This window comes from Pristis pectinata, chromosome 14 (genome assembly GCF_009764475.1).
Source record: "Pristis pectinata isolate sPriPec2 chromosome 14, sPriPec2.1.pri, whole genome shotgun sequence".
Lineage (NCBI taxonomy): Eukaryota > Metazoa > Chordata > Chondrichthyes > Rhinopristiformes > Pristidae > Pristis > Pristis pectinata.
This window is the reverse complement of record NC_067418.1, coordinates 25847240-25873468: the sequence shown is the minus strand read 5'-3', so window position 1 is coordinate 25873468 and position 26229 is coordinate 25847240. Positions and strand designations below refer to the sequence as shown.

Below are 26229 nucleotides of genomic sequence, written 5' to 3'. Positions count from 1 at the left end.
TACTAACTGTATGCGCGGTTAAAATTTTCTTGGGAAAATTTTTTTTTTTAGGTGGGAGGTGTTATGGACTCAGTGAAAGTCCCTTTAAGATAGAGAGTGTGTGTGTATGTGTGTGTGGGGCGTGCTTACGTCAATAGAAGATAAAGGACGTAATGACGTTGTTGAAGAAGTCAGAAGAAGAAGAAAGAGAGAGAGAGAAGGGAGAGAGACACCAGCCTGCTTGTTTTCTCTATCGATGGATGAGAAACAATAACTGTGTTTGCCATTGAAATCCATGTATGGAAGTTGGAAGTAATCCGGTGGAGTTCACTTTGTTGCTGACCTGTAGAAGGAAACAGGTATTTGTGTGTGGACGACCACGGTTCGGATGCTTTTCGGGGTGAGGAAGTCACTACCGAGTAAACACTGAAGTGTCGTTTGGGTTCCATCGTGGAACATTTGGATTTCGTATGTACTCTCTCTATGTTTTTCTACATCTACATCTTATCTTCAGACAACGGTGGTTGTTGAAGAAGCCCTTGCTCATGTTTCACCTTATGGCTTGCGGAACTGAACTTTAAGAACCATTCAGGAACTGGGAGTTTTGGACTTTGTCACACACACACACGAAGAGTTTAGTTTTGGGGTTAACGTTCGAGGTTTAACATTTTTGAATTCTAACATACTAACATTTTTACTTTTATTTTACGTATTATCAATAGTAGTGATTAATAAAATAGTTTTTAACACTAAATCATGCTCAGTGTGTTTCTTTTGTTGCTGGTTCGTGACAAATTGCAGAGAAAGAAGAGAGAGGTAGAAAAAACTAAAGTGAAACTTTGTAAGTGAAAACCAGGAGAGATTTCATTCATTGAATTTATGCCAGCTCTTAGGCCATTCCCATCAGGCCCATTCCCTCACTTATTTCCCTGTAACTTGATCTTTAATGGCTTGTTGTGGTTGTACCAGTTATAAAAGAGCCATGAAAGTTAATAAATGACAAAAGGCATTTCTGGGGAAATGTAAATAGGAGGAGATGAATGAAATCTGAAAATATCAATAGGAGATTTTAAAAAATTGAATAACAAAAATGTTAGATACAAGGAGAGGATGGTTGATTATTTGAAAATGTCGAGTTCATTGTGGTGTCTGTAAGGCTATAAAGTGCATAGGGGTGGTGTTCCTCAAGCTTATGTTGAGTTTTGTTGGAACACTGCAGGAGTCCACAAAAACTGAAGTCCAGTTGGGAGTGTGCATAGAACACAGGTGTTCTGGTTTCCCAATATAGAGGAGACCACACTGTGGGTCCTGAATTCAGCATTCTAATTTGTTTAGATCCTTGGATGGCAGGAAGGGAGGAAGTAAAAGGTTCATTCTCCTGCAATCGCACAAGAAGGTGCCTACAGAAGGGAGTGAATATTGATGGATATTGAAGTGTGATCTGGGGTTTTTCCAAGGGAAGGATTGATTTGGAATACTAAAAGGAGTGGGTAAAGCAAAAATAATCTGGAGGTAGTATTACATTGGCAATGTCAGAATCTGCAGAGGATGGTCTGTTGAATGTGAAGGGTCCTGAGGTGGCAGATGACAATAAAGGAAACTCTGACTTGGCACTGGGTGGGAAGAGGGATGGTGAGAGCAGAAGTGAGGGAAATGGGACTGAGGTGGGTGAGAGCCTGTCAGCTTTGGTGGAGAGGAAACTATAGTTTGTGGAAAATGGCTTTGTCAGAACAGGTGTGACAAAGGGAGAAATGGAAGACTGGAATTGAGTCCTTACAGGAAGTAGGATTGGAGGAAGTGAAGTCAAGACAGCATAGAAAAGGTAGCTCCTCCAGGGCTGAAAAATCCATACTGGGGCTTCAGTTTTTCACTTTATTTATACATTTCTTGGATGAGGGAATCAAGGTCCGTGTATCCAGCTTTGCTAATGACACTGTTAGGTGGTACACTCAGTGTTGATGGGAACAGAAATTTGCAAAGGGATTTTGAAAGGTAAGTGATTGTTTAAAGCTGTAGCTGATAGATGTCAGTATGTATAGGCATGTGCAAGGTCATTTCATTTGGGCCTAAGAATGATAGATAATAGTACTTTCTAAATGGCTAGAAACTAAGAATTGTAAATGAATGGGATAATTTAAGGGCCTTCTTACATAAATAGGTGAAATCTAGTGGAGAGTTATTAGAAATAATTTGAGGCTAATAGAATATTTGTTTTTATTTCAAAGCCAGGGGAACAAAGAAGTGCTGTTATGTTATCAGCTCTACTATGTTCTAGTTGGACTCCTTATAAAGTTCTGAAATCGATTCTGAGCATCACACCTCCGGAAGAATGAAGTGAACTAGGAAGGGGTGCAGTGTGGATTCACTAGAATGTTTGTGGTTCTGTGAGGATTACATTACAAAGGCAGGTTGCATAGACTTGGCTCATTTTCATTTCAATAAATCAGATTAAGAATTGATAGAATTGAGGTGCAAATGAGTAAATGGTGTAACAAAAGAGAATCCAGATCTGGTGGGAATCCAGAATAAGGGGTTATAATTTTACAATTAAACCAGTAAAGTACAAGGGTAAAGTCAGACTGAACTTAGTTGCACAGAATGAAATCTGTAACTTTCTTTTTTTTCCCCCCAAAAATGTGGCTTCAAAACTGATATTACTGAATTTTTGTTAGTAAGGGTTATGGTACCAAAATGGATGCTGTTAAGAAAAAGATCATTTTGATCTAACTGAATGGTAGGACAAGGCTGAATGGTTACAATTTACTCTTGTTTTCCAATGACTCTCTAAGGTTAATATTGGCTTAGCCAGAAAAGTAGGTTAGAGTTTCCAAAAGTGGTCTTCTGTTTAATGAGACTTATTAAGAGGGAATGATACATTATTACAGAATTTCAAAATATACACCCAGGTAATGGACAGAAAAATGTATTCTGGATTGTAGGAGATGTGAGGCCTCTTCATGAAAGCAGCTGATGATGCTGATCTCAACAGACTGTTTCATGGAACTACCCTAAAACAGGAAAGATTGACATAAACAAGCTTTTTTTTCCAAAAAAAGATGTCAGACATGGACTTCCTAGTAAACATAAACAGAGTAGTTATATAAGAATGTTAACAGTCTTGCACTTTCCATTGAAAGGAAGCATTTATTTCATTATATATTGTAGTAAATCATGATATTTCATCAAATGGAAACTTTAAATACCTTGATCAAGCATCTAAAAGTCATAATTCTTTAACAATGTTGGATCTATAAAATGACTAAAACTATAAAAGAACAATATGATTTCTGTGTAAAATACAAAAAATTCCTATTATTAATTTAAGGAAACATGATCTAGTGTGATCCATGGTACAGGATGACAATTTATCTGCTCCCTTTCATATAATTTATTATGCTTCTGCAAAGCTTTCAGTTTTGCATCCTTGTCAGAAGCAGTATTCAGTGTAGATTTGGGTAGTCCTGCTGATTTTGGATAAATTCAGAGGATCATAATGGATTGGGAAAGTTATCTAAGTGATTGAGAAATTGAACTGAATTCTGTGTTTTCTGATTGAATTTGACCAATATAAAATGAATCTGAAGTAGTCATGGAGGCTGTATTTTATGTAGTAAATGGATTTTTTTAAATAAAATCACCCAGTTTCCTTACCAAAAATAATGAATGACATGTCCAAGACATTTTAATTCCATCCTGTAATTTAATATTTCAACAAGCATTCAGTTTCTTTCACAACCATTTTTACTGGTGGTATTTCAACAAGCTTTAATGACTGCTGGATGTCAGACCCCAAGGACTGTCCCTTAAATATCAATAAACCAATAGCCACTTTTAGCAAGCAAAAATCAGGTATTGCTGCAATAACTTATTCCCTCTGCCTTCCTATCAAATAGAATTTCAATTCAAAGGCTGCACCCAGAATCCATTACAGCAGAGACCAGAAGAGGCTGAGTCAGTTCTTTATCTTTAGTTTCCTCATGGACCAGAGGAGTAAGTGTGCTTCTGGATCTTGCATTGAAATCTTAAGCCTCCACTGCCTCAGGCTTCTCTCCACCAATCATGTTCTTTCAAGTTCTGTTGATGACAGGTTGTCCCCTGAAATCTCACAGCAATCCAGCAGCCAGTTAATACTACTTGTCATGTTTGGTGTGGGGAATCTCTTGAGATTAACTAATCCTTTCTGCCTTACTTATGTAAACTCTTACTCAAGAATTTAAAAATCAGTGCCGAAGTGCTGCTAGGTTTGTAACTCTGTATACTTAATATCTAGATGTATCCACATTTCAACTAGTACTGCTGAATTTAACCCAGACCAGTGTGAAGTGATGGATTTTGGGAAGTTAAATCTAGCCAGGACATACATACTGAATGGCAAGACCCTGAGAAGTGTTGTTGACCAGAGAGACCCAGGGGAATAAGTACATAGTTTCCCAGATATTGGGCACACAAAGGTAGAGTGGGGGTGGGTGCAGAAGGCATATGGTATGCTTGCCTTCATTGGTCTTGGCTTTGAGTACAGGAGTTGGGACAGCATGTTACAGTTGTACAAAACATTGGTTAAACCACATTTGAAGTATTGTGTGCAGTTAAGACAGTTCTGCCAATGCAGTACATTGGAAGAAGTGTAAGTTAATCACTGCTTCACCTGGAAAGACTGTTGGGGTCCCTGGATGGTGGGAAAGGAAGAGGTGAAAGAAAGGATGGCGTTGTACCCAACTCCTGTGGTTGGATGGGAAGGTGCCAGAAGATGAGTAGTGGGGGCGACTGGTAGCATTTTATATTTTCATTTCAGATTTCCAGCATCTACAGGTTTTATGATTTTCATGATTGAGATATTCTTTTATTAAAAGAAAATTACATGTTTACAAAAAAAAAGTGTCAAACTTGCTGCTTCCTAGTCTTGATTCACTTCCTTTCAAGATTAGTCTGGCGAGAAAGAGCTTTCTACTCGGAAGGAACATTTGCAGCCAAGTCCCAGTGAAATTCTGGCAGCAAGCTAAGATAGATCCTGCACTATTTGCACAACCCTGAGATTTTTGCCTCATTGTAACATCTAACTAGTACAGTTTTTGAGATATTTCCTCTATCATTTATTTCCTTATTTTCTTAGGTGCCTGTATTCTCTCTTATTTTTACTTTATCTGTAAGCTCCCTTTGTTTTTAAATTTAAATTTGTTTTTAATTATTTTATTTATCCACAGTATTAGGGGAAAAAGGTATTCATCTTTTTAATGATATTTATTTATTCTTTGATTGAACTTAAATAAAGTGTTGATTACAACCCCGTGTTACAACTTTTCTGATGTAAATGCAGATGAATCTCATTCTACGCATTTAGTAAACTGTTGAGTATTTTATGCCAACAATGACGTACAGAGGGGTGACAACGATGCTTACTGTGGCAAACATGAGGGGCTCCTGATCACTCAGTATCATGCATGAATGACAGCTGCATGTGATAGCAATGATGCTTTTCAGTCATCAGCAGATGCAACACTGAGAGACTAGCAACAAGTAAGATTAAAGATCTCCTCTGTTCCATGAGTTTTGTGATGCTGTTAATTTGCTAAAGTGTAGTAAAGTTATTTTTTTCCTGATGAAGGGTCTTGACCTGAAAGGTTGACTGTTTATTTCCCTCCATAGATACTGCCTGACCTGCTGAGTTCCTCCGGCATTTTGTGTGTGTTGCTCCATATTCCAGCATCTGCAAAATCTCTTGTGTCTAAAGTCATTTTTTTCTTCTTCTCCACTGAGTTGTTGATTTTGAGATCGTGGAAGTGGAACTAACTAGTTCAGCCACCACCTTCAACTCTGCTCTTACTGACACCCAAAATCATCTCTTTCCCATGTGCCAAAATCACACACATTTTGCCTTCTCTCCTTCTATCAAACTGATGAATGGAAGTTTGAAGGTACTCATGCCTGTAGGCCTATTTCCAGTCATAACTGTGAACCTCCTTAGGCAAAGATGTGCAGGTTGGTTGGCTAATTGGGCATTGTAAATTAGCCCTAGTATGCCCACAAGTGGTTGAATCTGGGTCGAGTTGATGAGAATGGTAGGAAAAGAAAACAAAATGTGATTAATGTAAATGGGTGGTTGATGTTTTGGCATGGACTCAGTGGGCCAAAGGGCCTGTTTTTGTGCTTTATATCCCTATGATTCCTAAGTTGTTATGGAATTTAAATCCAGTCAAAAGAACCTTAGCTTCTGCTTCTGCAGATAAATGACACAATTACAGGCAGGTCTTCAGAAGAAGCTTGCTAATAATTATTCAAATAACTTACCTGGGAAAATTTTCCAAAATGTTTAGTGGACTGAATGTGCAGACAAAATTACCTGTTCCTTGCTTGCTTTTGTATTTTCATTACATTAGAAAATCTAGTCCTTGGTCTGGATTCATTTGCTTTCATGATGCACCACAAATCAACTAATGAATTTTAAGTCAAAGCGAAGAAAGTCAGAGAACTTCATGTGTATAATCATATGGGTACAAAAACATAATAGCTGTACAAAAAGTTGCTGTGGTGAGTAGTACAAGTACGGGAATGCGAAGTCTCATTGCCGTGGGAAGTATTGCAAGAATCAGAGCGACAGCGAGGATGAGAGCAGGAAGCAGTTTACAAAGGTAGGCCCGTTGTTGTTCTTGTTGCTGCTGTGAATTGATAGGCCTGTTGATTAGCAAATTGGATAATCAGCCAGCAGCTGCCAATAAAAAGAAGTAGGGCTGAATCGGAGTGGCCATTGTGGAGTGGCCTTGGTGAGAGTGGGGAGCTGAGGCTTTGGCTTAAGAGGCTTTGGTGTGAAGAGGCAGAGTAGGTGAGCGGAGGCTTCTGACAGGTTCTCTTTCTTTGTTATTTGTAGTTTTCTTAGTATAGAACAATGGGAATGGCAGTCAGGGCAGAAGTATGCTCCTCCTGTAGGATGTGGGAAGTCAGGGAGACCACCAGTGTCCCTGATGACTACACCTGCAGGAAGTGTGTCCAGCTGCAGCTAACAGACTGCGTTAGGGAGCTGGAGCTGCAGCTGGATGAACTCCGGATCATTTGGGAAGCTGAGGAGATGATAGATATGAGTCACCAGGAGGCAGTTACACCTAGGGTGTGGGATGTAGGTAGTTGGGTGACTGTTAAGTGAGGGAAAAAGAATAGGCAGTTGGTACAGGATACCCCAGTGAGTGTTTACCTTGACAACAAATATCTCATTTTGGATGCTGTTGGGAGGGATGAATCACTAGTGGAGAGCTACAGCAACCAGGTCTCTGGCACTGAGTCTATCTCTGTGGCTCTGGAAGGAAGGGAGTGAAGAGGATTGCGATAGTGATTGGGGATTCATTGGTTGGGGGACAAACAGGAGATTCTGTGGAAAGAATGAGAGTCCCAGATGGTATGTTGTCTCCCAGGTGCCAGGGCCAAGGACATTTCGGATCAAGTTTACAGCATTCTTAGGGGGGATGAGCCAGAAGTCGTGGTGCACATTGGCACCAACAACATAGGTAAGATAAGGGATAAGGTCCTGAAGAGTGAGTACTGGGAGTTAGGAAGGAAGTTAAAAAGCAGGACCTCAAGGGTAGTAATCTCTAGATTGCTGCCTGTGCCACATGCCGGGGAGGGAAGGAATAGGAAGATACGGCAGACTAATGAGTGGCTGAATAGTTTGTGCAGGGGGCAGAGGTTCAGATTTGTGGATCTGGATCTCTTCTGGGGTAGGTATGACCTGTACAAAAAGGACAGGTTACACCTGAACTGGAGAGGGACCAAGGTCCTTGCAGGAAAGTGTGCTAGAGCTGTTGGGGTGGGCTTAAACTAGGTTGGTAGGGGGATGGGAACCAGAGTGGCTGCTTGAGGTTTCGGGGTTCAGATGTTTCAAAAGGGATAGGGAAGGGGGTAGAAGGGGTGGAGGGGTTGTCATTGCTAATCAGGGATGGTATCACAGCTGTAGGAAGGGAGGACATAGTAGAAGGATCGTCTGCTGAATCAGTATGGGTGGAAGTCAGAAACAGGAAGGTAGCGATCACTCTTTTGGGAGTATTGTAAAGGCCCCCAAATAACCATCGGGACACTGAGGAGCAGATAAGTAGGCAGAAAGGTGCAAAAATAACAGAGTTGTTGTCATGGGTGACTTCAACTTCCCTAGTATTGATTGGCACCTCCTTAGTGCAAAAGGTTTAGATGGGGCAGAATTTGTTGAGTGTGTACAGGAAGGATTCCTGACACGGTATGTAGACAGGCCAACTAGAGGAGAGGCCATTCTGGATCTAGTATTAGGCCATGAACCTGATCAGGTGAAAGACCTCTTGGTGGGCAAGCATTTCGGGGATAGTGACCACAACTCCCTGACCTTCAGCATAGCCATGGACAAAGATAAACAGACATTATGGGAAAGTATTTAATTGGGGGAGGGCAAATTACAATGGTATTAGGCAAGAACTTGGGAGCATAAACTGGGAACAGATGTTCTCTGGTAAATGCACCGCAGAAATGTGGAGGATGTTTAGGGACCACTTACATGGGGTTTTAGAAAGGTTTGCTCTGCTGAGACAAGGAAAGGATGGTAGGGGGAAGCAACCATGGTTAAGAGAGTTGGAAGGTTTAGTCAAGAAGAAGGAAGAATATTTAAGGTTTAGGAAGCAAAAATCAGACAGGGCTCTTGGGAGTTGTAAGGTAGCCAGGAAAGAGCTTAAGAAGGGACTTGGGAGAGCTAGAAGGGGACATGGAAGGCCTTGACACGTAGGATCAAGGAAAACCCTAAGGTGTTCATGTATGTGAGGAACAAGAGGATGACGAGGGTGAAGGTAGGACTGCTCAGGGATTGGGGGGTGGGGGGGGGGGGTGGTGGTGGAATGTGTCTGGAGGCAAAAGAGATTGGGGAGGTCCTAAATGAATATTTTGCTTCAGTGCTCACCAGGGAGAGGGACTTAAACAAATGTGAGGTTAATGTAGAACAGTCAAATGTGTTGGAGCATGTCAAAGTTGAGAAAGAAGCAGTGTTGGAGCTACTAAAAAGCATTAGGATAGATGTTCCTGGGGTTGGACAGGATCTACCCCAGGTTACTATGGGAAGCGAGGGAAGAGATTGCTGGAGTGTTAACGATGATCTTTGAGTCCTCCCTGACTACAGGAGTGGTATTGGAGGATGGCAAACGTTGTTCCATTCTCTAAGAAAGGTAAAAGGGATAATCCTGGGAATTATAGACCAGTGAGCCTTACATCAGTGGCAGACAAACTATTGGAGAGGATTCTGAGGGACAGGATTTATGAGCATTTGGAGAAACATATTCTTATTAGGGATAGTCAACATGGCTTTGTGAAGTGCAGGTCGTGCCTCATGAGCCTAATAGAGTTTTTTTGAGGAAGTGACAAGACAAATTGATGAAGGTGAGTGGTGGATGTGGTATATATGGATTTTAGCAAGGTGTTTGACAAGGTTCTTTATGGTAGGCTCATTTAGAAAGTCATGATGTATGTGATCCATGGAAAATTGGCTGTGTGGATTCGAAATTGGCTTGCCCACAGAAGGCAGAGGGTGGTTGTAGAAGGGGAGTATTCGACCTGGAGGTCGGTGACTACGCAGGGATCTGTTCTGGGACCCCTGCTCTTTGTGATGTTTATAAATGACTTGGATGAGGAAGTGGAAGGATGGGTTGGTATGTTTGCAGATGACACAAAGGTTGGTGGTATAGTAGATAGTGCAAAATGTTGTCGTAGGTTGCAACAGGATTTAGACAGGATGCAGAGCTGGGCATAGAAGTGGCAGATTGAGTTCAATCCAGAGAAGTGTGAAGTGATACACTTTGAAAGAATGAACTTGAAGGCAGAGTGCATGGCTAATAGCAGGATTCTTAGCAGTGTGGAGGAACAGAGAGATCTTGGGGTCCAAGTACATAGATCCCTCAGAGTGGATAGGGTGGTTAAGAAGGCATGTGGTGTGCTGGCCTTCATTAACCAGGGGATTGAGTTCAAGAGCCGAGAGGTAATGTTGCAGCTCTATAAGACTCTGGTTAGACCACACTTGGAATATTGTGTTCAGTTCTGGTTGCCACATTATGGGAAGGATGTGGAAGCTTTGGAGACGGTGCAGAGAAGATTGAAAAGGATGCTGCCTGGATTATAGAGCATGTCTTATGAGGCGAGGTTGAGAGAGTTCGGGCTCTTCTCTTTGGCGCAGTGGAGAATAAGAAGAGACATGATAGAGGTATATAGGATTATGAGAAGCATAGACAGAGTGGATAGCCAGCATCTTTTCCCCAGGGTGGCTACAGCCAATACTAGAGGTCACCCATTTAAGGTGCATGGAGAAAAGTTCAGGGGAGATGTCAGAGGTCGTTTTTTCACACACAGTGGTGGGTGCCTGGAATGCACTGCCAGGGGTGGTGGTAGGGGCTGATACGATAGGATCATTTAAGAGACTATTGGATAGGCACATGGATGAAAGAAAAATAGAGGGTTGTGGGGAGGGGGATAGATTGAATGTGGATAAGGTTAATATAGGTCGGCACAACATTGTGGGCTGAAGGGCCCATGCTGTGCTATACTGTTCTATGTTTAAAACACTGGTTAGACTGCACTTGGAGTACTGTGTGCAGTTCTGGTCACCACACAATAGGAAGGGTGTGATTAGACTGGAGAGATTGCAGAAGATGTTGCCCGGATTAGAGGACTTCAGTTATGGGGAGAGATTGGATAGGCTGGGCTTGTTTTCCCTGAGGGGTGACCTTGTAGAAGTATACAACATTAGATAGGGTGGACAGTTAAAATCTTTTTCCTTTTGCAGGGGTATCAAAAACGAGGGCATAAGTTTAATGGGATCTGAGGGTAAGTTTTTTTTAATGCAGCGAATGGATGATATCTGGAGCACTCTGCCAGCAGAGGTGGTAGAATCAGACACAACACTATATTTAAGAGGCATTTAGGCAGACACTTAAATAGGCAAGGTATGGAAGGATATGATCCAAATGTGGGCAAATGGGAATAGTTTAGATGGGCAATAATATTTGTTTGGATGTGGTGGGCTGAAGGGCCCCTCTCTGTGACTCTATTTACAAAGTTAATGAAAGTATTTTTAATGAGTGTTCCTTACTTGAATGTTATCCACAGATCTGAGCTGATCTTGACACTAAGAACTGTTACGAATGTGTCCTTAATAGTAAAAGGCCGTTTTGGATTGTTGTTACAGTGAGGGAATTATTATTGCTGTCAGAGGTGGATATTGAGGAGAGACATGTCAATGGTTGGTCATCAACCTAATTTGGCTGATACCTGGTGTAGCCTTGCATTCAGCTCCTTTATAGATTATAAAAAGAATTGGGTTTACTTGCATAAGCAATTATACCATAAAGGAAGAGCCCTTCTATACAAAAAGTTAATTTACTATACTGCAGTTCTTTGACTAGACCCGTTATGCACCCATTGGCAACTGGCAAACACCACTATTTATTCCCTTATTTAGCAGGCACTCTAAGTGCTTCATTTTACGACAGTCAAGGCATTATGATTACTTGAAGGCTGAGACAATTGCAGGAATTGCTTATGTGAGACCAATGATACAGTCTGCAATCATTGCTTATGATATTGAATGATGCAAAACAAATATCACGAGGGATATAATAGCCTACACTTTCTTCAGGGTTATCTTTACATATTCTTAAGCAGTGATATTACTGGGCCAGAACTTGCTGCTGGTGATGAGCCCATCTTGCTTGCCAATGATCAATGTGTTAAGTAGAAACTTACTCCGCACACCTGTCTTAATCCTAAATGGCAAGGCTGTCGGATCTTGTGTGGTGTTCGGATGGGTGAATTAGAATGAGTCTTGCTCATAAAATAATTGATAGCTCTTGAGTAAACTTGTCAAAACCTTTGGACGATTCTGAGTGTCATAAACAAAATTCATTGAAGCAATTGTAAACATATAAAAATAATTAAAATGCTGTAAACACCTTCAAACAATGAAAAGCTGTAATTTAAACTCAAAGAAGTATATTGCGTATTACTTGCCTTTTGTCTCTTGCATCCATTCCTCCCCATAGAAGTGAAAGGACTTTCTGTACCTAAGCCAGGTCTGCTGGGGCTGATTCAGCATGCACATTCCCCACAGTGAATACTGGGGAAATGGCAAGAAATTCATGCCGTACCACTGGACTCCATGAAGAGTTAAATCAGACTGCAGACAGCAAAACACAGGAGAGTAATTAGTAAATTTGTAATTTCTGCATTTAGTATGGGAATTTCAAATGTGGTGACACTACTGCAGAGCAGTGCTGACAATTCATTGCATAATTGGTACCCTATCCCAGTAAAATTAAGACACAATTTCAATATACTATCACTGAAATGTACTCACCTTGTACACTATCTCTGCAATTCATTGATTTATGCTAAATGTTACAAAAATTCACCCTAATGACCATTTAATATCAGTAAATGGCTGTGAACGCTCGATACAGCAAAGGTTATGACACAACAATATGACAACTGTTGTACTGAAAACTGTTTCTCCAGAACCAATTGTCCCTTTTATCCAAGCTGTTCCATTAGAGTTACAACACTGGCATCTATCTGATGACTAAGAAAATTGTTCCTATCCAGAGAAAACAAAACTAAGGTAATCCAGCTAAGCAATGGAAGGTGCGGTTGACAGTGATATTAAGAAAGATTTATTCTCCAATAACCTGCTGACTACATCCAGTTGGGTTTCACCAGGATTAGTCAGCTCATTAGTTCCTTGGTCCAAATATGGACAAAAGAACTGAATTTAGTGTAGTGACTACCCTTGACATCAAGGAAGATTTGACCAAATGTGGAATTAAATAGCCTTACTGAAACTGAAATCAATGGGAATAGAGGGGAAAGCTCTCCACTGGTTGGACTTGTACCCCAGCCAAAGGAAAATAGTAATGGTTGTTGGAGGTCAATGACCTCTGCCCTTGAGGGAAGTATCTAGCTGCTTCACCAATGGCATTCCCTCCATCATAAGATTAGAAATGGGATGTTTACTACTTATTGCATGATGTTCAATTTGATTTGAAACCCCTCAGAGAAAGAAACAGTCCATGCCTTCATACAGCAAGACCTAGAAAACATTCAGGCTAAGTAACATGAGTGTCATACTAGTGCCAGGCAGTGACCATTTCCAACAAGGAACAATCTAACCACTTATCCTTAACATGCATTGGCAAGTACCATTGTCAGGTCATCCACCCTTGTCATTCTGAGGATTGCCGGGCATCAGGTTAATTGGTAGATTAATTGATGACGATAAATTACTCAAGTGTAGTTGAATGGAAGAATCAAAGGGGAAATGATGGGTATTTTTGAGAGAGAATAAGTTGCAGGCATATAGGTGATTAAGGAGAGGGGGATTGGAAGTAATGGGATTGTCCTTGGAAGCTGTCATGATAATAAATGATGTCCTCCTGTAAATGTAGGAGAGTATGGTGGTGCAGCAGCTAGTACTACTGTCTCAGCTCTGATGCAGTCTGTGTAAAATTTGCATGTCCTCCCTGTGACCATGTGGGTTTCCCTAGGTGCTCCAGTTTTCTCCCATTTCCCAAATGTTGGTAGTTTAATTAGCTGTAAATTGTCCCTTGTGTAGGTGGGTAGAAGGAAAATTGGGAGGAGCTGATCACATGCTCATCAACAATGGGTTACAGGGAAATATACGAGGAATGGGATTGACAGCATTGTTCTGAGGCATAGGCTGAATGACCTTCTATGTTGTAAGAAAATACGAGAAATAAATAGTACATAAATAAGAAGCCCAAATAGATCAGCTATGTAAGTACCATGGTAAAGATCAGGTCAGAAATCGCATATCTTGTTGGGAACATGACACATGACTCCCTGAAGCATTACTATCATCTATTACAGCACATAAGTGTTGGAATACTTTCTGCTCCCATGGATAAGTGCAACTCCAAGAATGTTCAAGATGCTCAATACCACTGAGTCTACTTGGTTGGCACCCTATCCCTAAATATTCACTCTCTGCACCAACGGTGTACTGTGGTTGCAGACAAGCAACTGCAAGGCATTTGCTTGCCTCAGCTTCTTTGATAACTTGCATCAAAATTGTTATCTCTGCCCCTAAGGAGAGCAGACAGCAGAAACACTATCTCTTGTATATTCTCCAAGTGTCAAGCCATGCAAACATGGAAATATGTTGCCATTCCTTCATTTAAGTTGTGTCTAAATCCTGGAACTCCCAATCCAAAAACACCTGGTGTACCTTCAGAAGTACTGCAGCAGTTCAAGAAGCTGGTTTGCCATCTGCACCTTGTCGGTGCCAATAGGAATGGGCAATAAATAGTGAACAATACCCACATTCCACACATGTAAAAGTAAAATAATCTGCATAGTAGGCCTTCACAAATACTGTATTACAGTATATTTGCAGCATGGAAATTGCTGTATTCAAGGACACTCTTGTAACCTGATCGATATACTTTCCTTCTACTTTCTCCTTCATATGCTTATCTGGCTTCTTATTGAAGGCATCATTAACTCTCTGGGTAAAAACTCTCCTTACTCCCCCATTTGATTTATTCTTGACCTTGTCACGTTATTGGCTCCTGGTTCTGGTCCCGTCTGCAACTGGAATCATCTCCACAGCTTAAACCCTTTGATGAGAAGGCCACTATCAACTCGCCCCTCGGTCTTTTTTTTAGACAAAGAAACCTCAGCCTGTTGATCATTCTTGAGAGGCATAATCTCTGGTGTCATTCCAGTAAACTATTTTTGTACCCTCTTCAATGTCTTATCTTTTTGATAATAACAGAAATCACAACTATGCATAGTTTTCCATGTGGTCCAGTTTGATACAAATGCAAGATAACTTCATTCTTTTCAATTCCATCACTCAGTAACTCCAGTGCTTTGTTCTTTTACCACATAATATTTTAACCTGCATTTCCATTTTTAGAGATCTATTTTTCTCTGTACCCCAATCCCTCTTCCAATTTCCCACTTAAATGATTATTTTCCAGAGACCGTGACCTCCTTATTCATCGACTAAAAAATGTTGTATCTTGCATTTATCAGTATTGGTTTATTTTCCAATTATGTATCTGTTCCACAAATTTATTCATGTCAATCTTGCATTTTGTCACTGTATTTACTCCATTTGGTGTCATCTGCAATTTTTTTATATTTCTGATGCTTAAGTCTAAATCATGTATATAAGTGATGAACAAAAGTGCAAGCGGTAATTCTTGTGGAACACAACATCTCATCATTTGCTAATCTGAATAATTACCTTTAATTCCAAAGCTCTTCTTGCTTTGTAGATAACTTGTTATCCATTCTCGTATCAACTCTTCCCCCCCCCTTCCACTTGTTCTGACCATGCTTATGAATACATGGTGTGATACTTTATCAAAAACTTTTTTGGAAGTCCTGAAAAATGTAGTTATTCATCCTTTGGTCTGTTTAATTTATGTCATAGACTGGAAGAGCTGAAGTCCTAACAGTCTGACACTAAATGTCTAACTGGTGCAGGAATTAACAAGGCTTTTAGAATGTTGAACACCTATGCAAATAGAATGATACGTCAATGATAAAATACACCCTTTATTGTACTCCTGTGAAACCCTTTGATCAAGATCTGGTCACCAAAAAACAAGAACCACATTCTAGAGAGGATATTAAAAGTAATGATTCCAGATCTATTTCATATCCTTTCAGGAATGCTCAAGGACACCTAAGCTTGTTTTTGCATGTACTTAGCTTATAAGTAGCAATGAATTATACTTGGAAGCCTAACATCTAACTGCCATTTTGTCTTGTGAATGTTTTTCTAAAACAGAAAACATGTTTAAGAAATTATTTTGGTGCCTTAAATAATAACTTACTTTAAAAATATTTCCTGATGCTGAAGTCAGCACCTGAAAGTATAATACATTCAATATTTGGTCTTATTTCATTTTAAGTTAAAAATTTAATTCTTTATTAACACAAGGCATCAAGGATTATGGGGGAAGCACAAGAATATATTGAGATAGTAGATCAACCATGATCATATTGAATGGCAAAGCAGGCTCATGGGGAAAATGGTCTTTTCCTGCTCCTATTTTCTATGTCTCTAATCCCCGACAGTTATAATTTTAAAGCAATGTTTCTCATATCAGCATGTAATGAACACACCTCACCTAAGCCACCACATGTCTGCCTTAGCCAGATAAACCTTGGGTTCAATTTTCCAAAAATATTTTTATTTGTTGCTCATGGTCAACTTTTCCATCAATGTTGATTAAGTTCAGGACACCACCAGATCACTACATGGAAAATATAGCTGAGCTGTATTTTTGAAATGTGATAACAACTTAAATCCAAATGTAATCAAAATGTATATTTTAATAACGTCAAATAATCGTGAAGACTTAAACATTTCATTCCGTAAGATTGAGTAAACAGAGTAATGCCATCCTAAAACCCACCATAGTTCCCCTTATATGTGACAAGTAATTCTGATGACTATGTGTATAACCCACAGTAGTAGATTAAAAAGTGATTGTGAAATAGTTTATTTGAAATTTTCATACTTTTGATGGATACAGACACAGCTTGCCGTTTCTAATAGAATACAATATTTGTATTGCTTCGGTGACTGCTCTACATAATGCATCTTCCAAATGCTTAGGGGTTTAATTTACTTTGCAACAGTGCAAACCAGTAGTTGCTTCTGGGGAGGGGTGAAGAAGGAGGGGCAGGGTGGGGAATAAACCCACGAACAACCCTGAAAAAGAGATAATAATCGACACCTTATTGGCTTTCGGGCAGTGTGATGCAACTGAGAGAGGACGCTGCAAAGGTTTTTAAACGTTTCTAACTTGCTTTCAATTAATGCATCAGAGAAAAATTAAGAGGAGTTGGAGGGTGAAGCCCTGCTATCTTGTCATCGTCGGGCGATGTTAAAGGGAAATGAATTGTTTGCAGAGGTGGGGAGACGGAGGAACTTTTTTCTGTGTACATCCGCGGTTGGCAGAGGGGATTTAAACTAATCATCGTCTTTTGTGAAAAACGTGCCCTCGTTGAAAATATCAGCTGGTGAAAACCCTTTCCTATCCGGTGTTTTTGTCGAAGGGGAAGCGGGTTCTGGCGGGGAGCTGTGGCGTGGTTGTGGCGACGGGCCGGGCAGGCGGCGGCGGACTACTTGCCGTGTGCCGCGGGAGCCGCTGTCCGCCCGCCTGCCGCCATGTTGAATTTTAATTTTAATTTTCTAGAAATTGTCCCAGAAATTGGGACCGAGATCCCCGGCTCGCCCTGAGCAATCAAGCAAACAAACAAACAAAAAACAAGCGAGTTTAAATTAAAACAAAGGGAATAAAGGACGACTCTGCGTTTCTGTATTTATGATTCCACCCCTGCGGCCGCGGAAAGCAGAGAAGTTGGGTAAGGTGTGAGAAATGGTGGCCGGGCTCGTCTCTCTTTTATGGATAAAAGGCAATTGTTTTCGCTTCTTCGCGAACGAACGAGAATAGTTTCCACGGGCTGGCTGGACGGGTGGGAAGGAATGGAGAGCTGGCATCCAGTGTCACGGGGATGGGTTTGTGGCGAGGCTTTGCTTTCGGCCTGGAACATTTCTCTTTTTTTTCCTCTCTTAAGCGCACAAAATGGAACCGGCTTTAACTTCACTTTCTGTCGCCTGCCCCTACTGTAATTATTTTTACTCGGTAACTTCTTAAAAATCCGGTCTCTTTATTTTTTTGTTTGTTCCCTGGAAGGGTGTTTGATTACGTTTTGTTGACAGCTGTATGTTTGTATTTCTGCTATCTTTTTTATATATTGGTGATTTAAAGAGACGAGCCAGTTCTAAAATAATAGCCCGCGCCGCCAGGTGGAGGAGAAAGGAAACGTGTCTTTGGGGAGAATAGGATTAGTTAATACTAGCTGGCAACTCAGTGCTGCGAGCCTTTTCGCATTAAAATATCCCCCTTTTTTAATATTCGTTAGATATGTTGATTGCCTGTGAGCAGTGGTGATGCGGGTTTAATTCCCCCCTCCGTCCCAGTGTTTCTATCGACGAGCTGTGCGAAATCTAGCTTGTAGGTTTTGTGGCTGAGGTTTCCTTTCCGTTCAGTCGGAAGGGGGCAGTGAAAGATCGTAGGCGATAGAGAAAAAAGGCTGCAAACTCAGGCAGCCCTGACGTCTGCATTTCGTGGTTGAGGTCAAGGGTAAGAAATTATTCCAGTAACATGTAGCCAATTTGATTTGTTAATTTGTTTATTTATTCCAAAGGGTGATGTTTTACAAAGATTTTTTTCTTTGCAGTGGTTGGGCACATTTTTGTGAATGTAAGTGTTTTCTTAGAACTATTGCAATAACTGGATTTTGTTTGAGAAGTAGGATACGCTTTCCTATCCACAACTACAAGAGTTGGTATGTGGAAGATGTGACTAATTTTGAAGGAGAGTTTCCTTAATATTTACGCTTTAAATTTGTTTACCCTGTGTGATAGGTATTTAAGAGGTGTAACAGTATTACGTTGGCTTCACGTAATTGAGAGAGAATAATTTTTTGACAATGTAATTAAATTTTGTGTGTAGCATGTGTGTACTACTTCACTGTAATGTTTGCTATTTATGCCAATGAAACAAAACCTTTTCTTTTAAAAAAAACTTGTATATTTGAGCCCCGAGACCTATGCTCAAATCCAGTAATTGGTTAATTCATAATTTGGAAGTTGCCACTGGGAAAAACTCATCTTTATTCATTACTAATTTTCATTCTTAAAGGGTCGAGGGGTAGGGTTACTCCTTCAATCTAAACCCAAGCAGTACTACAGGTTACGAGGCATAAATTCACAGTGGTAAAATGGGAATTTTGGAATGCTGTAGGGAACAAATGTGACACTTTTTTGGATAGGGTTAAAATATGTTTTTAAAGAACACTGCTTATGATATATGGAGGAAATTATGATCTTTCTAGATCAATACTACTGTTATGGATCAAGTGACCTACTCGTCATCTTAGACCTGGGGAAAGATGTCAACTTGGTTTAATGGTAGCACACACTTTAGATTATCGAAGAAGCTTATAGATTGAAGACTCACTCCAGATGTTTGAACACTTGAACTGTGATGAAGCTGTAGTGCAGTCCAGAGGGACTGCTGTCTGTTGGTGGTTCCTTTTGGGTGAGATATCATGTCAAGTCTGCCCTGCACAGGTAAATGTCCTGTTCCTGTTTGAACAAAAGGAATTGGAGTGTCCTGGCTAGAACAATTTATTGGGTAATTGACTATCTTTCTGTGGTACTGTGAATACATTTCAGTGACCAGTTTTCCTCTGAGGGGTATTTTTCTGTTGGCTACAAAATTTGTGGAATATTTGCACAGTAATTGGCATCTTGGCTTGCCCTAATTTCTCAATTGCCAGCATTGAGATGGTTAATGATTCTGAACTGAAATCACTTCATATGAGAGTTCGATAGGGATGTACATCAGTCTGGTGGTTCAATTAGTATTCAAAATGATAGTTGTCCTAGCAAAGTAATGTATCAATTGAGCTAAATTCCCTGCACCTGCCAGTAAGTTTAAACTTGGTCATGCAATAGAGGATATTTGATGGAAGTATTAAAAGTGTGCTACATTATCTGTGTTGCTGACTTTAAAATAAAATGTTAAAATCAAGGGTTAAGATCTCTTCCTCTGCAGAAATGAATGACATTCAAAGTGCAAAATGATTCTCCCAGTGCCTTGGCAAACTTTTCTCCTTAATGCAGTGCCACAGAAATAGCATCTTGTTGGACCTTTGCACATTGATACATTTTGTACTATACACATCATTTAGTAAATTGGTATGTGAGATCAATTAGATTTTAGACGAGCAAGAACATGAAAGGGTAAAGAGTTAAGGCAAATGGATAGATTAAAGATACAGATCAACCATGGTCTGGTTAAATGGCAGACAATCCTGAGGGGTTGAATGGCCTTATCCTTTTATTGTTCATATTTTTAATAAGTTAAATGAGTTATGTAGCTTTGCCAGAACTAATGTTTATTCAGATTAATGTTTGTAAAATCTTGCCATTTGATTTTGCTTTACAATTTTGTTTAACAACAGAAACATCAACAGGTGTGTGTTTTTTAAAAAGTTTCTTTGAAAACTGATCAATTGTACAGTTAATCTTAAGATTTTTTCATGAATAGTGTGGAATAATTTTTCATAAACTCTTGAATAGGAAGATCTGCTTAATCAAATTGTTATCAAGGACCATTAACTGAAGAAATCGTGTTTGATTTGTTTTAAGAAACTGGTTCAGAACTTTACAGTAGCATAATGAAAATACACTAATCGAAGATTAATGACACGAAATTGTACACATTCAACTGCAGTATATTATGTTAAAGAAAATGCCCATTAATGACGGCTATTGATCTTAAAGATACCAGTGACATTTTTCACTTAAAATCTGTCACTTTGATCAATATGCTCTCCGAACTCCAAATCCTGACAAAATGTAAATTGTGTGTAACAACAAAAACAAAGGCACCAAACTTGCATGTAATAAGAAGTGTGTTCTTGCAACAAATGTATGATATATGGTTCTCTGGCTTGGCCAGCGCTGGCCATGACTCTGTTAGTACCACCCTTTTGCCTGAGTCAGATGGTTCTCATTCCATGTGTTGTTCCAGAAATGTGCAAACTAAAATCTCAATTAATACTTAAATGCAGTATTGTTGGAGTCCTTTGGATAAGACTTTAAACAAAGACCTGCTTGCTCTCCCCAGTGGGAATAAAAGATTCATAGAGAGCAGGGGAACTATTGAAAGTTTCCTGACCAATACTTCCCTCCGAAGTGGATCCCAAAACAGATACGGGGGCTCCCCAGGTTAGGAATGACCTGACTTGCAGAAATCCTGATTGTAGGCAAATTTTCCCATACATTTTTTAAAGCATTTTTAAGCAAATAATGTTTCATTGTATTCATTAATGACTATACAGTATCTATTCCATTTTGTTTAATTATGGGTAGTGTAAGAGTGCTTATTCAACGAAAGGAAATAATTATAGCAAGTGTGTACATATGTATGTGTATATGAGTATACAATATGCTTGCTATAGAAAATGAACTTTTCTGAATTATGGAGAAATATGCTTACAGATGGTTCCCAGGAATGGAACCCTTGTGTGAGCTGGGGACTACCTTATTCAGTAATTAGTATGACTGCATTTCATTGACCATAAAGCACTTCAGGGCTTTCTGAAATGATTGTGAAAAATGATATTGAAAACAATTATTTTGTGCATTCACTATTTATAGTTAGTGGGGAAAACATTAAAAAAAACATTCCCTTAGGTTTTTCATTCTTCTTTGGTCATCTGTGACTGCAGAGGGGAAAACATATTGTGACATCATAAGACTGCTCCCTGTCAAGATGTTTGGTATTATTAGATCGTTGAAATTTGGGCAGAGAAATGGCTGATGGAGTTTAATTCAGACAAGTGTGAAGTGTTGCATTTTGGGAGGTCAAATGCAAGAGGAAAGTATACAGTAAATGGCAGAACCCTTAGAAGCATTGGTCTACGGAGGGATTTTGGGGTGCAAGTCCATTGGTCCTTGAAAGTGGCTACACAATAGGGTGATAAAGAAAGGGTATGCCATACTTGCCTTCATCAGTTGGGGCTCTGAGTATAAAAGTTGGGAAGTCATGTTGCAGCTATATAAAACTTTTGGCCACATTTGGAGTATTATGCGCAGTTCTGGTTGCCACACTGCAGGAAGGATATGGAGGCTTTGGAGAGGGTGCAGAATAGGTTCACCAGGAAGTTGCCTGGATTGAAGAGTATTACCTACTAGGAGAGGTTGGACAAATTTGGATTGTTTCCTCTGGAGTGTCAGAGGCTCAGGGGCAACCTGATAGAAGTGTATAAAATTTATGAGAGGCATAGATTAGGGTAAACAGTCTTGTCTTTTTCCCAGGGTTTAAATGTCAAACACTAGAGGGCATAGCTTAAGGTGTGAAGGGGAAAGTTTAAAGGAAATTTGTGAGTCAAGTTTTTAAAACATTGTCATAAGTGTTTGGAACATGCTGCCAAGGGGAGGTGGTAGAAGCAGATACAATAGCAATGTTTAAGACATTTAGACAGCCACATGAACAGGCAGGTAATAGAGGGATGTGGACCATGTGCAAGCAGATGGGATTAGTTAGATTGGCATCGCGGTCAGCACAGACATGGTAGGCTGAAGGGCCTGTTCCTGTCCTGTACTATTCTATGTTGCAGTAAAGCAAAAAGAATGGTTGACAGAAAGAATATAGTCTCTGACAACAGATGAGTATATGATTTAACAAAACATTTTTGTTGAGGAATAATCAGGTTGATTAAGTTTTTCTAACCACCAGGGTACACTGGATTTTGCTTCATCACCCCAAGATTAATCGTCCTATTATCATTGTTTTCTCCTATAATGATTACAGTTGTTGTTTGCACATGTTTGCACAAGTTTATGTTTGCACAAGCAACAAATGTGCAGTTAATTACTTCAAATGTGATGATGTACTATATTGAAGTACATTTGTTCACTGTTCATAATAGTATAATAACTCCATTCAGGCTCCTTAACATCACTGTCAAGCGTGCTGCACGTTGATGAGCTGTGTGGAAAGTTTATTGGATGTTAGAAATATTGTTTGGGAGTATTGACTGGATATGTTGGTTCGGTCTTCATCTTTCACTCTTCATGCTAATCCTCTTGCCTTGCACATCAATCTCCTTTTTTTCAATTCCATGCACCCACTAATCTGTCTCCCAATTTCCCCCTTCAATCTTTCCTCATTAGGCTCTCTTCCATAGAGTCGCTTGGTATTTCTCTTCCTTCCCTCTTTATCCTTCTGATCTCACTTCACTCTATCCTTTGCCCTACTTCCCAAGTTTGCTTATATAAGAGTGGCTGCCAACAGGGAGCAAATTGCTTTGGGTGCAGGCTTCAGCAAGGATCCCATTCAAACATAACATTGGGTGCATCTTTCTGCCTGCAGTGATCTAGAATTCACTCTGGAATCCCTGTAATTTTTATAAGTTACTGAAGTGGACCCTGAAAAGCTTACTTTCACCTCTTTGCTGGCCTTCTGTCATCCATAGTTAACACATTGTACACAAGTCCTCTGTTCGAAATCTAATTTGTTTCCTCTTACGGACAGGCAATAACTTTTCTTCCCCGTGTCCCTCTAATTTATTACATTTAAAATCCATGTCCCACATCTGAATTGTGTGACTGTAATTGCTTTCCTTGACTTACAATAACTTGATTTCTTCCTCGATTATCCAACTAGATCCCCCTCCGTTCACCTGCCATTTGGTGATGTTTCTTACCTAGACTTTGTTCTTTCAAATTGCATCTCGACAACCATTCACCCCTTTTCTGTTGTGGAAATCTTTTCAAACCCAGGATTCCATTCTACCATCTATTCTGAAATACTTTGGGATGGTTTGTACATGAAATATACAAACCAGAGCTGTGGGCTTCAGTTAAGGTGGATATGCAACTAAAACATCAGTGGAAATGCTTGATCCTGTTGTTGCTGAAATTACAGCAGGAATTCTGTTAATTTTCATTATGGATTGTATGCTGAATATCCAGTACAAGGCAGTCCTAGCATTATGGGCATGATTGGGGGGCGCATCCCCCCCCCCCCCCCCCAAGTCTGAGGTGCAGAATTGATTGTTTACAGACAGACACTTCTAATGGGGTTCATAATTCCAAAATCATCTCTGAATACAAAGATAATTGTTGGCTTTCTCTAGTGCAAGCAATGTTCTTAACCCTTCCCCTGGATCTCCTCCACTTTCACTTTCTGTAATCAATGAAGGAGCTTTTGGGGCTACTTTTGTTTAAAACACTGATCATCTCATGAGCTGCATCTGCAGTCTCCCTTCCTCCTAGTCAGCTACATGCAAGAATACAAGTATTCGCAGCAGGCATCGCTGTCCTGATGTCCACTTGCAACATGATCCCGTGCCTCAGTGGTTTTGAGCAGGTATGACATGAAAATGCATGTATGGGAATGATTACAGAGGGGGGGAGAAGTGGGCTGAGGGGTGTAACCAGATAGTGTAAATATGTTTCTTCCCCCCCCCCCCCCACTGCCTCATACCTTTTGTATAGTTAATGCTGCTTTGGAGAGAATACTGAGAGCCACTTTCCATGTTTCTTAGTAACATTAAACCACTAAATGCAATTTCAGCAAGCAGCTGCCATTTGAAATTAAGCTAGTCACAGATGAACACACCAAAGTAGAAGAAAACTGCCCCAATGACTTCTTGAAGATAATCACTCATTTAGCAATTCATAGCAGGTTCCACTGCTCCCCCAGGTTGCCAAAGGATGTAGATCAGTTGCAGATGTGGGTGGAGAAATGGCATATGGAGTTTAATCTGGCCAAGTGTGAGGTATTGCACTTTGGGAGATCAAATGTAAAGGAACTGTACACTGTTAATGGTAAGACCCTTAACAGTGTTGATGTACAGAGGGATCTTAGGGTCCATGTCTATAGCTCCTTGAAAGTGGCTGTACAGGTTGATAGGGTGGTAAAGAAGGCATATGGCATGCTTGCCTTTATTAGTCGAGGCATTGAGTTCAAGAGTCAAAGTCAGTGTTGCAGCCTTATTAAACATTGGTTTGGCCACATCTGGAGTATTGCATTCAATTGTGGTCACCCCGTTATAAGGATGTTGAGGCTTTGGAGAGGGTGCAGAAGAGGTTTACTAGGATTTTGCCTGGAGTAGAGGGCATGTGCTTTAAGGAGAGGTTGGACAAACTTGGGTTGTTTTCTCTGGAGTGGCAGAGGTTGAGGGGAGACCTGATAAAAGTTTATAAGATTATGAGAAGCATAGATAGAATGGACAGCCGATGATGGCTGCTTGGAATGCACTGCCGGGGTGGTAGTGGAGGCAGAACAATAAAGGCATTTAAGAGTTTCTTAGGCACATGAATGTGCAGAGAATGGAGGGATATGGACATTGTGTAGGAAGAAGGGATTAGTTTAGTTTGGTGTTTAATTACTAGTGTAATTAGTTTGGCACATCATTGGCTGAAGGGCCTGTTCCTGTGCTGTGCTGTACTGTTCTATGTTCTAGGGATAGGCTCCCTGACCTCTTGAGCCTGCCACACCTTTCAGTATGATCGTGGCTGATGTACCCCAGGCCTCGATTCCCCTCCTGTGCCAATTCCATGCAACACTCAATTCCCAGATATATCAAAAATTTGTCCACCTCCTGTTTAAATACCTTCAAGGATCTAGCCTCCATAATTCACCAGAGTAGAGAATTTCAGTGATTTTTATCACACTAAGAAGAAATTCCTATGGTTCTCTATTTTAAAAGATTGTCCCCTCATTTGTGACTCTTCTACTGGTGGAAATGTTTTAACATTTAGCTTGTTATACCCCCTTTCAATAAGATCAGCACTCATTCTTCTAAATGTTAAAGATTAGATGTCCAGTGTTTTAGCTATTCATGCTAGGTCAACCCTCTCATCCCAGGAATTAGCTTAATGAATCTCTTAGACTAGTTCTAATACTAGTATATCCTTTCTTAAATGTAAGGGTACCATATGTGCAAACAGTACTCCAATTGCAGTCTCGCCCAGATCCTGAATATTTGTCGCAATACTTTATTGCTTAAGGATTGGGGTTTAAAAATAATGGCTAATCTGTCTTTCTTGCTGCATCTGCATGCTAACTATTTGTGCTTCATGCACAAAAACTCCGCAATCTATCTATAGTCCACTTATTCGTAGTCTCTCTCCATTGAGATAAGTCTGCCTCATAATTTCTCCTACTCATTGCAGCATGCTCTTCCACCTACTTTCATGTCATCACTTTCATTCTAACCCTCCACCAAGTAACTAATATAGATGTTAAATAATTGAGGCCAAGGGCTGTTTCTAGAGGTACTTGGTTAGGTATGACCTTATTTTGCAAAAGATTTAATACTTCTGACTCTATCTTCTATGTGATAACTGGTCTTTAATCCAAGTTAATAAAAACTGCAAATGCAGGAAATCAGAGTAGTTCAGGATAGCCAAATAGATTTTTGTTGTGGGATTTCACCATGTGTACACAGATAAAGACCAAAAAACAGGGACTATGTTGATACTTCAGGCAGTAGAATGAGATGTATTCCAAAGAATTGTAATGATGTCACTACAGGATAAGTTTGATAAGAAGGACAAATTTCCAATGAACATTGAAGATTCATGCAGCAGCAGCAAAGCTATTTCCAAAGATACTGGTAATCGTCAAATGTAATTGGAAT

At 40.1% G+C, this 26229-nt stretch overlaps 1 protein-coding gene across 9 annotated transcripts in view; it reads left to right on the top strand.

The window, feature by feature from the left end:
• The window catches only part of kmt5b (lysine methyltransferase 5B), an 89154-nt gene that overhangs the window by 12953 nt on the left and 49972 nt on the right, over positions 1–26229 (top strand). The window contains exon 1 of one of the 9 annotated variants that reach the window (XM_052028881.1): positions 16744–16783. The exons of 1 other annotated variant lie outside the window; for it this stretch is intronic. The gene's annotated coding sequence lies outside the window, so the exon portion shown is untranslated. 7 more of the 9 variants (XM_052028877.1, XM_052028882.1, XM_052028884.1 and 4 more) reach the window with 7 other exon arrangements.